General features: G+C 37.1%; 1 long non-coding RNA gene across 2 annotated transcripts in view; it reads left to right on the forward strand.

Annotated features, from left to right (window-relative positions):
• The window catches only part of LOC103100805 (uncharacterized), a 50,178-nt gene extending 33,562 nt beyond the window's left edge, over positions 1-16,616 (forward strand). The window contains exons 5-8 of one of the 2 annotated variants that reach the window (XR_457923.3): positions 5,994-6,197; positions 7,857-8,069; positions 8,961-9,083; positions 15,501-16,616. This is a non-coding gene — a long non-coding RNA (uncharacterized LOC103100805). The remainder of the gene's footprint in view (positions 1-5,993; positions 6,198-7,856; positions 8,070-8,960; positions 9,084-15,500) is intronic. The other variant, XR_008915194.1, reaches the window with a different exon arrangement.
• The last annotated feature ends 259 nt before the right edge of the window (positions 16,617-16,875 follow it).

A 16,875-nucleotide genomic window follows, 5' to 3' on the forward strand; every position in this document is an offset into this window, starting at 1 on the left:
TATACACACATGTGTGTAGGTATCTAGATCTACATGTGTATATTTGTAAATGGCCACTGGGGGGAATTTGCTTTGCTTACCTCTATATATTTGTTCAAAGTAATTTGTTTTCCTTTTCCTTTTTTAATGGGCTTGGAAGTTTGAGGAATAGAAAATAGATTTCTGTTAATATATTCAAAATAGAAAGGTGGGAGGGAACTCCAGATGTGGAATGTTGCTTGTACTTCTAGGTAATCTCAGAAAGTAGAATTAATATATAAATGTCTATAATATAAAAATAAAGCACCTCAATATATACATTTTTTTAAATGAGTGAATGAATAAAGGATCTATTAAATGCTTGCTCCAAGCACTAGTGATGCAAAGAAAGACAAATGACAATCTCTACCCTCAAGGAGCTCCCAGTCTAATGGGGACAGACACCATGCAAATAACTATATGCAAACAAGCTCACTTTCAAGTCATATAGAAAAATCCTGTGGTCTTTAGCATGCAGGAGCAAAACAGATATTAATATTTCCTTTTTTAAAAAAAGCCTTACCTTCTGTCTTAGAATTGATTCTAAGAATTTGTTCTAAGGCAGAATAGAGTGGTTAGGGTAAGACAATTGGGGTTAAGTGACTTGCCTAGGGTCAAACAACTAGAAAGTGTTGAGGTCAAATTTGAACCTAAGACCTCCCTTCTCTAGGCCTGGCTCTTAATCCACTGAGCTACTTAGCTGCCCTAAACATTAAAATTTTAAATTTAATCTACATTATTTACATCTTTTCATCACTTCCTTAAACAAAAATTATCCACACACAAAAATTAAGCTCTGATCTATAAATCTCAAAGGTTGAAATGCTCACTGACAATTTAACAATTGCCTCTCACTAGCCAACTTGAGGGGAATCAAGTGCAACCTTGCTTAAAACTAGTGATACTTTACCTCATTCGAAATTAAAATGTCACAAATTTCAAAGGCTTAGAAGCCTGATCAACATAATTACGGACAAAACTCCAGAGGACTCATGATGACATGTTTCCCCACTTCTGACAGAGAGACCTGGTGATGGACTCAGAATACAAAATGAGACATATGGGGGACAAAGCAGGACATGGCCAATACAGGAATTTATTCTAAATGACAACACATGTTGATAATAAAGGTTTTCTTTTTCTTGCTTTCTTAGTGGAAAGTGAGGGGGAAATGAGGAGATAATGTAGATCTAAAAATAAATAGTGTTATTCTGAAAGTAGTTTTGACTTCACAGTCTTCACCCCCTGAAAGAGTCTTGGGGTACTCCCAAGGGCCCCTTAATCACACTTTGAAAAGCTGACCCTGTTTGTCTTAGGATTTAGAGCTTCAATCAATGGACCTTTAAGATCATATTATTCAGCCCCCTAGCTTTACAGATGAGGGAAGTAAAATAGAAAATATCACAGAATCTTAGAATCTTAGAAGTGGAAGAGACCTCAGAGGTCATTGAGTCTGGTGTGAATCTGAACAAGAACCACCAACAATTGATCAATCAGAGTTCATGTGAAGACCGATAATGAGAGGGAATCTATGCTTTTTTTCTTTTTGGATTCTAATTTGTGGATCAAAGAAAAGGAAGAAAGAAAGAGAGAGAAGAAAGAAAGAGAGAGAAAGAAAGAAAGAAAGAAAGAAAGAAAGAAAGAAAGAAAGAAAGAAAGAAAGAAAGAAAGAAAGAAAGAAAGAAAGAAAGAAAGAAAGAAAGAAAGAAAGAAAGAAAGAAAGAAAGAAAGAAAGAAAGAAAGAAAGAAAGAAAGAAAGAAAGAAAGAAAGAAGGAAGAAAGAAAGAAAGGAAGGAAGGAAGGAAGGAAGGAAGGAAGGAAGGAAGGAAGGAGGAGAAGAAGAAGGAGAGGAAGAAAGGAGAGGAAGGAAGAAAGAAAAAAGAAAAGAGAGAGGGAGGAGTGGGGGAGGGGAGGGTTTATTAAGTGCTTACTAAGTGTTGGGAAATACAAATGCAAGAGAAACAAAGACAGTTCCTTTCCTGGGATGACTAGAATGCTTTTTTTTTTTTTAAAACATGAAGCTCAAATCTATGTCTCTGTAATTTCTCCCCATTGGTACTAGTTCTATACTTTTTTGGAGACAGGCAGAACAAATGGAATCCATGTTTCCCATGACAGCCTTCCAAACACTTCAAGACCCATCCCTCTGTGTCCCCTGCCCTGAGCCAGACTTTCTTTTCTCCAAGTTAAAACATCCCTTGTTCTTTCAATTAATCCTAGCATTGTCTGCTATTCTCTTACCATCCCGGTCCCCTTAGCTGGATGCTTTCCAGCTTCTTAAGTGTTCTTTCTAAAATGGATGACTAGAACTGAACACAGTGTCTCCAGATGTCATCCTGAATGAGGAAAGAATAAAGCAAGACCTCCTATCCTCTGGCAACTATACTTACCTTTTTTTTTTAAACCATTGAGAATGCTTTTTTAAAATCACTGTTGAGAAAGCAATTACAATAAAACCAGTTAATAAAAACATGTCTAGTTAAATAAAACAATACTTTAACTGACCATGCCCAAATCTTTTACTTCTTAATGTCTGACTTCTCTCTATCTGGAAATGGGTGGCATGAAATTATATTTCTCTTATTGCGGCCTAAAATGGCATTAATTTAATTGGTTTCTGTATTACGCTGTTGACTTACTGAGTGTTATACTACTCTAAAACCCTCTGCTATATATTTTTATAACTTATATTGATAAAGCTGATTTTTTAAATTTTACATGAACATTTATTTTGCCATGCTACCCTGCTGGGAATTTTTTGGATCTTGACTCATATCTAAGATGTTAACTATTCCTCATGATATATCCTTCTAGACAGTCCCATCTCCTCTGGATGGTAAGTTATTAGGGCCTCCATTTTGTGGAGGGGCCCAATTCCTACCACTACTCAAAACCTCGCTACTTACAGGAAGCTAGGCAGTGCAGTGGTTAGGGTGCTGGTACAAAGTTAGGAAGATGAGTTCAAATCCAGCCTCAAATACTTACTGACTATGTGATCCTGGACAAGCCACTTAATCTTTGCCTGTCTCAATTTCCTCAACTATAAAATGAGAATAATAATAGCACCAATCTCATAAGGTTCTTGTGATACAAATGAGACAATATTTGTAATTAGCACAGTGTCTGGCACTTAATAGGTATTTAATACATTCTTATTCCCTCCCTTTCCCCATCCCCCTACTAGGTACCTTTATTTTTCCTCCTCACTTTTTTTTTATCTTTCTATCTTTATCTTTTTATCTATTATCTTTCCAATGAGACTAGAAGCTTCTTGAGGGTAGGATCTGTCTTTGTTTTTGCCTGTATTTGTATTTCTCAACCTTAGTATAGTGTCAGACACATAGTAAACAATGAATAAATCCTTCCTTCTTTCTTCCTTCCCTTCCTTCCTTCCTTTCTTCCTTCCTTCCTTCTTCCCTCCCTCCCTCCCTCCCTCCCTCCCTTCCTTCCTCCCTCCCTCCCTTCCTCCCTTCCTTCCTTCCTTCCTTCCTTCCTTCCTTCCTTCCTTCCTTCCTTCCTTCCTTCCTTCCTTCCTTCCTTCCTTCCTTCCTTCCTTCCTTCCTTCCTTCCTTCCTTCCTTCCTTCCTTCCTTCCTTCCTTCCTTCCTTCCTTTTACCTTCTGTCTTGGAGCCAATACTGTGTATTGGCTCCAAGACAGAAGAGCAATAAGGGCTAGGCAATGGGGGTTAAGTGGCTTGCCCAGGGTCATATTGCTAAGAAATGTCTGAGGCCATATTTGAACCCAGGATCTCCTGTTTCTAGGCCTAACTCTTAATTCACTGAGTCACCTAACTATCCCAGATGTCCCTACTTTCCAATGTCTCACAAATGTTATAGTCTGTTGGAATTTATGTGGCCACTCACACACAGGGTCAAATGACACTTACCCCATTTCTTACAAGAGAAGATTCATTTCCAGGTAGGCATCAGGAGTTGGGGAAGTTGGAGGGGTGGATGGGAAAAGGTTATCATCAGAAATTATTGCAGTGTCAAATAAAAGACCTCAATAAAGCTTGGATTTTGTTGTTGTTATTTCAGACAGGATATCACTGTCTCACCCAGACTGAAAGTGCATCAGGGACTCATAGGCTCAATCCTACCACTGAAACCCTAATTTGCTCAGCTTTCCCAATCTTGGCTAGCTTGCCTTTCCTTTCACAGGCTGGTGGTCCTCCACTCCTGGGGCTCACCTGTTAGTGGCCAACTTACTATTGATACCTGACTCACTTTGTTCCTGCCTATTTCAATTAATCTGCCAGCCTCAGTCTCTTCAAGGAGCAGAATTATAGGCATATGCCATTATACCCAGCTAAAACTCATTTTTTAAAAGACTTGTCAGACTAGCTTCCTTTCTTTTTTATGATGAGATCTATTATGATATAGACTATTGGAATACTTTAGATACAATATAGTTTACCTGGATTTCAGCATCATATTTGACAAAGGCTTTAGGCTGTCCTTATGGACAAGATAGAGAGATATAGGGCTAGATAGGTAGGTGGATTTCAACTGGTTGAATGACTAGATCTAAAAAGGAATTACTTTTTATGGGTTGATGTTAACTTGCAAGGATAACTCCAGTGGAGTGTCTGAGGGATCTCTTCCTGGCCCTGTTTTCCAACATTTTTATCAATGCTTTGGATAAAAGGTATAGATAGGATGTTTAGGATACTACAGATTTCATAAAAGTAGGAGGAAAGAAAGAAGGAAAGAAGGAAGGAAGGAAGGAAGGAAGGAAGGAAGGAAGGAAGGAAGGAAGGAAGGAAGGAAGGAAGGAAGGAAGGAAGGAAGGAAGGAAGGAAGGAAGACTTCTGCATTCCCTTCAGCTATAGCCCAAGCCTCTCTCATTAGTGACCAAGGATAGAGATTATAGCTGATGCTGGTCTGAAAGAATGGCCCAGATCAGGAACTGAAATGGAGATCAGAGCAAGTAAAGGCCCAGAGTTTTAGAGACTGTCAATTATAGGTGACACTCAGCAATTAGGTGACACAGTGGACAGAGTAAAGGACTTGAAATAAAAAAGACCTGAGTTAAAATCTTATCTTAGACATTTATAAATTATGCAACCCTGGGAAAATCACTTAACTTTTCTGCACTTCAGTTTTCTCATCTATAAAATGGGAATAACAATAGTACCTACCACACAAGGTTGTTATAAGGATCAAATGAGTTATATAAAATGTATATGTATAAAATACACTTTATATATATGTAAATATATAAAATACACTTTGTAAGGGAAAGCTAGGTAGCACAGTGGATAGAGCTCTAGGCTTGGAGTTTGGAAGACCAAGGTTCAAAACTGGCCTCAGACACTTCTAAGCTGTGTGACCCTGGGCAAGACACTTAACCCCATTTGCTCAACCCTTGCCTTTCTGTCTTAGATAGAGAGAGAAAATGAGGTTGTTGGTTTTGGTTCTTTTAATACATTATATAAATTATTTTTAGGTTTTTTTTTTTAAGTACTAGTCTGTAGACACAAAGACCTGAGTTCAAATCCATCATCACACACCTAAGTTATATAACTGGACAAATCACTTACACTCTCTGTGCTTCAGTTTCCTCAACTGCAAAATGAGGATAATAGGACTTACCTCACAGGGTTGTTGTGAAGATCAAATGAGATAATATTTGTAAAGCACTTGGCGAGGTGAATGGCAACATGGTTATTGAATACAACTCTTGGTGACCCCATTTAGGATTTTCTTGGCAGATGAACTGGGGTAGTTTACCATTTCCTTCTCCAGCTCATTTGACAAATGAAGAAAATGAGTCAAACAGGGTTAAGTGATGCCCAGTGGTGCATGGCTGGGAAGTATTTGAACCCAAATTTGAACTCTGGTCTTCCTGACTCCGGGCCTAGAGAACTCGTATGCACTGTACCACCTAGCTGCTCCATTACTATGCTAACACATACTAGGTGATTAATAAATGTTTTCTTTCTTTTCTCTTTCTTTCTTTTCTCATCTTATAGAGAAACCCACTAAACAGATGAGCCCAGGGCAGGGAAGCCAGCCTCTCCTCCTGAGCCTTTTTTGCCTTGCTGGTTTATGCTTTGAGATCCAGAACGAGAGTCTTGGACTTATAACCTTTCCACAACCCTTTGGCAGGTGCTTTGGGACCTTTCCTCATGCAGATTCTCATCACCTCATGCCCTGGCTATTGCAATGCCTTTCTGGTTGGTCTCTACCTCAAGTCTCTCCTTATTCCAGTCCAGCCTTCACTCAGCTCTCAAACTAATCTTCCAAAGTGCAGATCTGACTATGTTACCCTCTTGTTCAATACATTCCAGAGGCTTCCTATAACCGATAATGGGTTTCTTCTTTAATCTTCTTCTGTCTTATTACCAAGACTATGGATTGGTTCTAAGACAGAAGAATGGGAAGGGCTAGGCAATGAGAGTTAAGTGACTTGCCCAGGGTCATCCAGCTAGGAATAAATGCAGAGGGCTCCCTCTGGGGAGCACAATTTCCCCACATTTTTTATATATCTATTCAAATATGTGGCCATGCCACGTTGGTTACCTGAGTTCTATGAATGTGGAGAGGGAAAGTCCAGCTCCAGTTGGGAGAGACATTTCTATTTTTAAAATAATTCTAAGCAGCATTCCATCACCCCCTCGTCTAAATTCAGAGCCTGTCCAGCCTGAGTTTTAACTCCTGTGGCCATTTCTAACCATGTGGGCTGCTGATTTATGTGCATTTCAAAACCATTGGGAGATAGGTTGGTGGCTTGGGCATACCGCCACCCAGTGGACAACTCTAATATTACATGTCTTCTCTTTCTCTAAGTTTAAACAAGGGAACCAGCCCCCAGTTTGGGATCTTTACCCAAATGCTTTTCCAGAGACCTCAAAGTGTCATATAGGAGCACCCACCAAGCCCTGAAAGCCCTCAAGTGTTCTAGAAAGAAAAACATTTTAGTAAAATAAGAACTGTATACAGGAAGTGCTTAATAAATGTTTGAACTGTAGAGTTGGGCAATGAATACCGCATTCTTCCCCAGAGGAGGGAGATATGGCCTAACCCAGTGATAGTGAACCTATGACATAGATGCCAAAGACACTGAGCACTCTCTGTGGGCATGCAGCCACCCCCTACCCCCAGTTTGTTACTATAAAGGCAAAGGGACTCAGGCGGAGCTGCTCCCTTCCCCCTCTTTATCACACCTGATGACATTTTTTCATCTTCCCCACCCCTCTGCCCAGCAGCCAATGGGAGTGCACAGGGGGTGGGTATCTCAAAGGCAGCAGAGCTGGAGGGGAGCAGAGTGCTCAGACTATTCCCCTCTCCCTCTCTACACTTCCTGAGGACATTCCTGACTTCACCTGCCTCTCTGCCCAGCAGCCTAATGGGAGCATTTCCTTCTTCCCCTGTGTAGGGAAAAGGGGAGGAGGGGAATGCAACCAGCACTTGGTGTTGGGGAGGAGGAGGGGAGGAGCCTGGCACTCCATCTAGTAAAGGGTTCCCCATCACTGGCCTAACCTGTTTTTGATGAAGTGATGCTATCTCTTGGTGGCTACTACTTCCTCTTTTTAAATATTCACAAACCATCCCCTTAACCTAGAATTTTGCCAGAATTTTAAGTCAACTTTACTGATCTGTTGTTTGCAGACACCTTCCTCTTTATTTATTTATTTTAATATTTGGATATTTCTTTTCCCCCAGTCCTTAAGTATTTCTCCTGGTTTCCATGATCATTAAAATTTTTTTAAATTGATTTTAGGGAATTTTAAAAGATCAGGGTTCCCATATACTCATTTTATTTTTATTTATTTAATAAATAATATATTATATTTGTATTTCTGATGTCTAACCAAAGTTTAAATGTCCCACAGTGCCTCCTTCGACCACCATGTTGGAACACATTGTTCTCATCCTCCCATTCTACCATGGGAAGTCTTCAAATACTTGAGGTAGTAGCTATCTCCCTAACTACGGATGATGGCTTTGAGGCTGGTCGGTTACTTTCAACCTGGTTTATCCAGTCTGCTGAGATGGTTTTACTGGGATACAACCACTTGCATACTACAGATTTCTTGGAACCACAGGTAAGAGTTGGGTGAAAGGTAAACACCAAAGGTAGACGAGTAGCCCTGCAGGGGCTGGGCAAGCTCTTACAGCTTAGGTGCTAGTCCTCCCTAGACACCCCACATACCCCAGATACATGAATATAATGTAAAGAGCTGCTACTACTGCTGCTGCTGCTGCTACTAAGCACTTATAGAGTGTTTTAAGGTTTGAAAAGTGTTTTTACAAATAGTCTCATTTTAGCTTCAAAGCAACCCTGAGAAGTGTTTGTTTTTTGTTTTATTTGTAGGACATACTTTTAAGTTTAACCTGCTTTATCAGATTATTTTTTATCACTTTCTTAAGACTAGACAATTAATAAAACAATAAATCAGACCTTGATTTATACAGTTTGTTGATTTTCATGACGTAAATACTCACATTGAAAATTTAACCATTGGCTCTCCATAGAGAGAACTCTAGCACTCTCCTGGATAACATGAACCAAGACATAGATGGGGAAATTGAGGCAGACAGATTAAATAATTTGCCCAAGGACAGATACCCAGTGAGGGTCTGAGGCCAGATTTGAACACAGGTTTCACAATATCATCAAATAATAATAATGATAATAATAAATAATAGTGATAATAATAAATGATTATTTTACTTATTTACCAGTTACATTTGATAACAAGTTTCCATGTAAGTTTTTGGAAGTTATATGATCCAAATGATCTCTCTCCCTCTCCTTCCACTTCCCAGAGCTGGCAAGCAATCCAATCTGTGTTATACATGTATTATCATGCAAAATATCTTTCCATATTGTTCATTCTTGTAAGTGAATAATCTTATAAAATCAGAACCTCCAAATATAGACCCAAATAAACAATTGAAAAATCATGTTTTCATCTGCATCCTGACTCCAATAGTTCCTTCTCTGGAATTGGATGGCATTCTTTGTCCCAAGTCCCTCAGAAGTGTCCTGGATCATCGTATTGCTGAGAGTAACAAAATCTATCACAGTTGAAAAACAAAGACTTCAAAGACACATGGTGAGACACATGAAATAATACTGAATGAAATAAGCACCATTGTATATAAACAATATACACAATGCCTACAATTTAAATGGAACAAACAGACACACATACACACAAACTAAAATTGAACTCATGACCACCATAATTATCAAGAAGCTAGAAAAAAGTTGAGAAAAGATTCCTTTTTTGTGTGGGTGGAATACTATAGAGGCAGACTATTGTATATGCTGTCAGATTCAATTGATGTCTTGGTTTTGTTTATCTGATGTTTTTCTTATTTTTAATTTTTGTTACAAAAGGATACCTTGCTAGGGAAGGGATGGAGGAAGGATAAATTCAGTATTGAAGGTAATATAAAAGGAAAATATCAATAAAAACAGCATCCTCCCCCCACAAAAAAGTAGGGACAACATTAGTATCTTAACATATCCCCAACTAGTGGATAGAGTCCTAAACTTTGATCTGGAAGAGCTTTCCTTTCTAAGTTAATTGGAGAAAATCATTTTTCCTTTCTGGGTCTCAGTTTTATTCTCTTTTGAAAGTGGGTGTTGAACTAACTAGTCTCTAATTTTCCTTTCAACTCTACTATCAATCTTATCATTCACCATCTCGATCTCTTTATAATAATCTGGTGAACTGATCTCCATAATAATTCCACAAATATTTATTAAGAGTGTGCTCTTGGGGCAGCTGGGTGGCTCACTAGATTGAGAGCCAGGCCTAGGGATGGAAGGTCCTAGGTTCAGATTTGACCTCAGACACTTCCTAACTGTGTGACTCTGGCCAAGTCACTTGACCCCCATTGCCTAGCCCTTACCACTCTTCTGCCTTGGAACCAATACACAGTATTGACTCCAAGACAGAAGGTAAGGGTTTAAAAAAAAAATAGTATGCTCTTTTCCCAGTTTCTAAATGGTCAAAAGATATGAACAAACAGTTCTCAGATGAAGAAATTAAAACTTCCTATAATAATAGGAAAAAATGTTCCAAATCACTATTGATTAGAGAAATATTAATTAAAACAACTCTGAGCTACCATTTTGTACCTGTCAGATTGACTAATATGATAAAAAATGTGGGAGGGCAAGTGGGAAAATTGGTACACTAATATACTGCTGATAGAACTATGAATTGATACAACCACTCTGGGGAATAATATGGAAACATACCCAAAGGTTATAAAACTATACCTACCCTTTCACCCAACAATTCCACTACTGGGTTTGTATCCCAAAGACACTGGAGATAAGGAAAAAGCACCTACTTGTACAAAAAGATTTTTAGTAGCACATTTTGTAGTGGCGCAGAATTGGAAACTGAGGGGTATCCATCAATCAAAGAATGGCTAAACAAGTTGTGAAATTTGATTGTAGTGGAATACTATTGCACCACAAGAAATTATGAACAGGATGAGCTCAGAAAAACCTACAAAAACTTATATGAACTGATACAAGTGAAATGAGCAGAACCAGGAGACACTGTATACAGTAACATAAATATTGTATGATGATCAACTATGAAGGTCTAACCTATTGTCAGCAAAACAAAGTCCCAAGATAGCCCCAAGGCACCCATGATAAAAGATGATTGAAGATCAAATCACATCATCCTTCACTTTTTTCCTTCATAAATTTTTATTGTACATGTGATATTTGTCTCCTGTCACAGCATGGGGAATATGGAAATATGTGTTACATGTAAGCACTGGCATAATCTATATCAGACTCTTTACCTCCTCAGAAAGGTGAGGGAAAGAATTTGAATAGTAAAATGTTGGAAAGCAATTGTCAAAAATTCTTTCTACAGGTAATTGAGAAAAAAATGTTAAAAAATTTTGTGTACTCCTTAAAAAAAGTATATTCTGTGCAGAAATTTTTGTGTGGTGCTAGGGGAGATGAGAAAATTAAACAAGATATATGTAGCCTATGTAGAGTTCACAGTGGCACCAAAATTGAGTTTTGAAGGAAGAGACTTCAACAGAAAGATATGGAGGGCTTTTTCCAGATATTAAGGATGACATCACTAGTGTGCTGGTAAATGTTTAACAACCAGCTTCTGTGTCCCTCTCAAAAAAGAAAAAAAAATATGTAGGACATACTTTTAAGTTTAACCTGCTTTATCAGATTATTTTTCTATCACTTTCTTAAGACTAGACAATTAATAAAACAATAAATCAGACCTTGGTTTATACAGTTTGCTGATTTCCATGATGTAAATGCTCATACTGAAAATTTAACCATTGGCTCTCCATAGAGAGAACTCTAGCACATTCCTGGATGACATGAACCAAGACATAGAGCTGGCAAAGAGAGAAATAAGAATGAAAGCTGGAAATTAGTCCATTTCCTCTAGAATATTGAATACTTCAAGGAGAGAAGTGTAAGGAAAGTCTGGACAGGGAGGCTGTAACTACATTTTGAAGAATTTCATTTGTTAGAATTGAAAGCTTTTACTTTATCAGACAATGGAGCTGTTGAAGATTTTTAAGGAACAACAGGATTTGGAGCAAAATGGAACTTTTTTTTTTAAACCCCTTCCCTTCCATCTTAGAATCAATAGTGTATATTGGTTCTAGGGCAGAACAGTAAGGGCTAGACAGTGGGGGTTAAGTGGTGAACCTAGGACCTTCTTTAGATAGTGGGCATATTAGGCCAAAGTGGCAAGAAGCAATGGACAGAATTATTAGATATTTTTTTCAAACAACTCCCACACAAATATATCCACTTCTTTCAATGAAAACAGTTCAAATCAGTCAACAAAACTTGGATTAACCTGGCAAGTGTGCACCAACAGTGAGAATGCAATGCATTTATTTATTTATTTAACAGAGCACATGCCCAGGTAACTGGGTGGCTCAGAAGACTGAGAGCCAGGTCCAGAAATGGGAAGTTCTGGGTTCAAATTTGACCTTAGATACTTTCTTAACTGTGTGCCCCTGGGCAAATCACTTAACCCTCATTGCCTAGCCTTTACCTCTCTTATATCTTGGATTCAATACTTATTATTGATTCTAAGACAGAAGATAAGGGCTAACAAAAACAAACAAAGTATGTGTAAACAAGGTGAGATTCGAGTCAACATTCTGCTCCTTATCAAAGGTATAATCTGTCACCACAGGCTCATGACACAGTTAATTCTGGGTCATTGTTCTGCTTGCTACATTTGGAGATAAAGTATTTAAATCCAAAGATAAAATTTTTTGCATAGAACTTAAAAGTACCAGAACCTGTTATATTTGAGAATAATTTATCATGGTAAGTACAATATCATAAGCTAGTCTTCCTCCCAAACTGTGATTTTAAACAATAAAGAATTCAAGACTAACCAGAGAATTAATCATTTGAAATGTTCAACAAAATCTACATTTAATTATCAATTTTAAAAAGTATTTCTATTTCTAAAAAATAGTACCTTTTGGGGACAAATCAATACATAACCATTCTGAAGAAAGAATGTATAGTTGCAGCTGAAACTTGTAAAAGTAAAGACAATAGAGCCAGATTAAGTGTTAGGAAGAGAAAAACACAATATTAAAGGCCCAAAGTCAGGAAATACTATTCACTATATTTATCATTATGATTCCCAGGTATTGATTGATGGAGAATAAAGACCATACTTTAAAAAAAAAATTTCTGACCTCAAAAGTATTGCATCATGTAAGGTTGCTTACAGAATTGCTTGTTATAAAAAGCCTCATCTGGGAGCTGAGTGGCTCAGCAGACTGAGAACCAGGCCCAGAGATGGGAGGTTCTGGGTTCAAATTTGGCCTCAAACACTTTCAACCCCTATTACCTAGCCCTTATCACTCTTCTGCCTTGGAACCAATACACACTATTGATTCTAAGATGGAAGTTAAGGGTTTAAAAAATAAATTAATTAAATAAAATAAAAAGCCTCATCTGATAGGAGAGAAATATGGGTGTTAGTGGCTGCTATTGATATGGCAAGTCATATACAAAACAACTTTAGTTGGTTCCATTTTGAAGATAATACACTGAAGAGAATTGTCCATATGTTTGAGAAGACATTTGCAATCAATCATTTGAGGAACTATAATCTTCCTATTGCACTGAAAATAGATTAAGCAACAGATGTGGTTAAAGATGCTCATTTGATTTCATATGTATAATATGTTATCAAAACTCATGTTAGGGGTGATTTGTTACTTTGCAAACGTACTGATGGCAATGCCACATCAAAAGAAAATTTAAGTATAACTGAATGATTTGATTGCTTAATAAATATGATAAAAATTGGGAGATTTATACTGACAAAGCTCGGTTGATATCAGGAAGAAACATAGTTCTATATGCACTAGTAAAAATTGTGACACACAGAAAATTGGATGTATTACATGTTCCCAAAATACTTATGTTATGGAGTATCTAGCACATATGCAGATGCCATCAGCCTGCTCAGATGGCATTTCCATGTGGACCACACTAGGAAGCAGATGGTGACTCTCCATGTGGAAGACACTAGGGAGCCTCTTCTTGGAGAACTGATGACATAAGGAAATGCCTCGGAGAGACTGGCGCATGCGTGGATATTGTACTGGTTCAATCAGCAAACTGCATGTTGAAGGGGAGCCTCTTTGATTGGCTGCTGAAGCATTCAAAAAGGCCAGTCAAGGATGGTCTCTTTGCTTCACTCAGTTCTGCAGTATCCCTTCCTTTCAATGATGGCACCTAGTAAGAAGAGTAGTCTCTGACTGTAGGAGTTTCAATAGTTTGGGAAAGCAAGCCACAGGGTTTAGGAAGTCAGAGGCCAGGTCAAGTGCTGTGGTCAGCCTAATATCAATGGCCCAAGGAGAAAGGAGTGACCTTTGGGAGAACCTCTGGGATCCCTGATCAGCCAAAGGGGAAATGCAAGGACTCATCTAGCAGAGGTGCTGCCTTTGGACATGAACAGGGTGGATCCATTGCTGTGTGAGAACCAAGCTAAGTTCATTTTAAAAATTAATTAATTAATTTATTTTGAAATATTTTTCCATGGTTACATGATCCATGTTCTCTCTCCCTCCCCTTTTCCCTCCCCTTTTCCCTCCTCTCTCCCAGAGCTGCTAAGTTTTGAGCCTGATCTCTTCCTTACTCCCTACTCTGACCATGTTGGTTTTAAGAGGGATTGTGCTCCTGAGGTTTGGGCAAAAATGTTTATTCTTCCTATAACTTTGAAGTAAATATCTTTATAAAATTATTCCAAAATAAAATGAAACTGGGCGTGTTAGCCAATGGTCCACTAATAATGTGGTCTTGAGCTAATGGCACTAAAGAAGAGAAATAGCACAACCTTTTCTGAGGAGGTTCTAGGGTATGCTGAGAGGGCAACATAGCAGCCTGGCCTGGCCCTTAGAAAGTAGGACTAGATGTTCCAAAACAATCCTAGAGACTCATGATAGGATATGCCATTTGCCCTCTAGGAAAGAACTCATGAAGTCTGAATACAGACTGACATACTATATTTCATTTTCTTTCATCTTTTTTTCTTTTGAGATCTTTTTCACAAAATGACTAACATAGAATAATGTTTTACATGATTACATGTAATAGGGGAAAAATAAAATATAATTAAAAAAATAAATGAAACCAATTTAATTAGATTGGTTTCATTTATTTTTTTAATTAAGCATCTATCACAAAAAATAAATAAATGGACTAACAAATAAATAAGTGGATAAATAAATTATAACAATCATCCCTTAAAAAAAAGTAGGACTAGAGCACATGTGCTATACTTGGATTGAGAAATATGAATGATGTACAATTTTTCAACCTGTTAGAAGAGTACTTTATTAAAACTTTATTTTTTTTAAGTTCTTTTTTAAATCTTACTTTCTATCTTAGAATCAATATAGAAGAGTGATAAAAAAAAAAACTAGGCAAAGGCTGTTAAGTGACCTACCCAGGATCATACAACTAGGAAGTATCTGAGGCCAGACACTTTAAACCCAGGACTTCCCTTTCTCTAGGCCTAGCTCTCTATCCACTGAGTCACCTTGCTGCCCCCAGAACAGTACTTTAAAAAGAAGATTCTCTGCAAAAGTGCATAGGATATGGGGGCAGAGGATAGGGTATTTCCGAACATACTGGCTTTTTCTTGCCAAAATACTTTGAATGCCATTTGAACTAAAACTATAAATTGCTATATTTATTTATGATACTAATAAAGTTGAAGCAATTAATTTTATTGTAAAAAATATTCTCCTGAAACATCAGTTTGGGGTGTATCTTTTTTTTTTTTAATCAGCCCTTTTAATAAATCAATACAAGACCTTCAAAATGATTCATTCCTTGATCCATATTGTTTCTTCTTCCTTTTTTGGAAGATGATCATTGACATTGGGGGGGCGGTAATGTTTTGAGTTGTACATGAATTGAATTGAAGTAAGGCAGAGTTGCTCAAAGTCATCAGCTTCATTCTGTCTTCCAGAGTCATTGAAGTCCAGTGGCAAGGAAAAAGTCAGAATGACTGGTGATCACCCAGGATACAGTGGATGACTTTTGTGTCTTCAACATGTCATTATCAAGCTCTAGGTGCTCCAGAGAGCCGTCTTCAGCTATTACCATGATTATTGGACAAATTATTCTCATCTGGCCATTCTGCAGGGGGAGTCTTGACATGCTTGAGATAGACATCTCCCTAATTTGAGATCTGACAGATACCTGGTTTAGCCCATTTTACTGGTATATGGTCACTGTGTATTCTACAGTTTCTTGGAGTCAAAGGTTAGAGCTATGGTAGACACAAAGGGTGGATAAGCAAAATAAGCCCTGAAAAGAGCTCAGAAACCCCCTTACTAAAGGTACTAGTTTTCCTTGCACTATAATAATATGTAATATAATAATAATAATATAATATAGGGCCTATATATTAAAAATATAAAAATGAATGCTTTTATGGAAAAAGAACTTAATATTTTAATGTTTCCTAATTTAAAATTTTTTATAGACAATTCTGATTTCATTTCAAAGATCTAGATATTTCTAAATTTGAATGGCTAAACAAGGTATTTTAAGTGGGCAAATATGATACATTTTTACTCCATATGAAAAATTGTGAATAGAACTATCTTGTAATAATGTATTGAAATGTGTTTGAACTTGAAAAATTTTAATATGTTTTGGCTCTGAGTGAATAAAGAATTCTCTGATTCATCAAATAAAGGGATAGAAATATAAAATACTTGCATGAAATATTTTTTCTATAGCCATTATAAAAGCAAAATATTAGTTTTGACTAGTAGATGAAAAAGAATTACAAGTGATGATATTAGTTGATGCAAGGTTTTGAGAAGCTGTACCAAAAACAGAAACCTATCCATTGCATTCATATTACTATTACTGTTTATTATTTTATAAGTTATTTATTATATACAAATATTATGTATTATTACATGTTATATGTAAGTAATTATTATTTATATGTCTTAAAGAATTTTTTAAAAATATCATTTCCATTTTGACTTTATTTTAACAATTAATTATACTTTTCCTTAGTTAAAGTGTTGCTTTGAAAGATTTCACTGTGGTTTATTATATGACAATTCTGAGTAAAGAATATTTAATGTTTCAAAAACTTCATTTGAATAAATAATCTAAAAACATTATTTGCGTGAATTGTTGATCAGTCATATTTCAATCACATGTGACTCTTTGTGACCTCATTTGAGGTTTTCTTGTCAAAGATATTGGAATGGTTTGCCATGTTCTTCTCCAGCTCATTTTACAGATGAGGAAACAGAGATAAAGAGGGCAAAGTGACTTGCCCAGGGGTCCCACAGCTAGTAAATATCTGAGCCCAGATT

This window comes from Monodelphis domestica, chromosome 1 (assembly GCF_027887165.1).
Source record: "Monodelphis domestica isolate mMonDom1 chromosome 1, mMonDom1.pri, whole genome shotgun sequence".
Classification (NCBI taxonomy): domain Eukaryota; kingdom Metazoa; phylum Chordata; class Mammalia; order Didelphimorphia; family Didelphidae; genus Monodelphis; species Monodelphis domestica.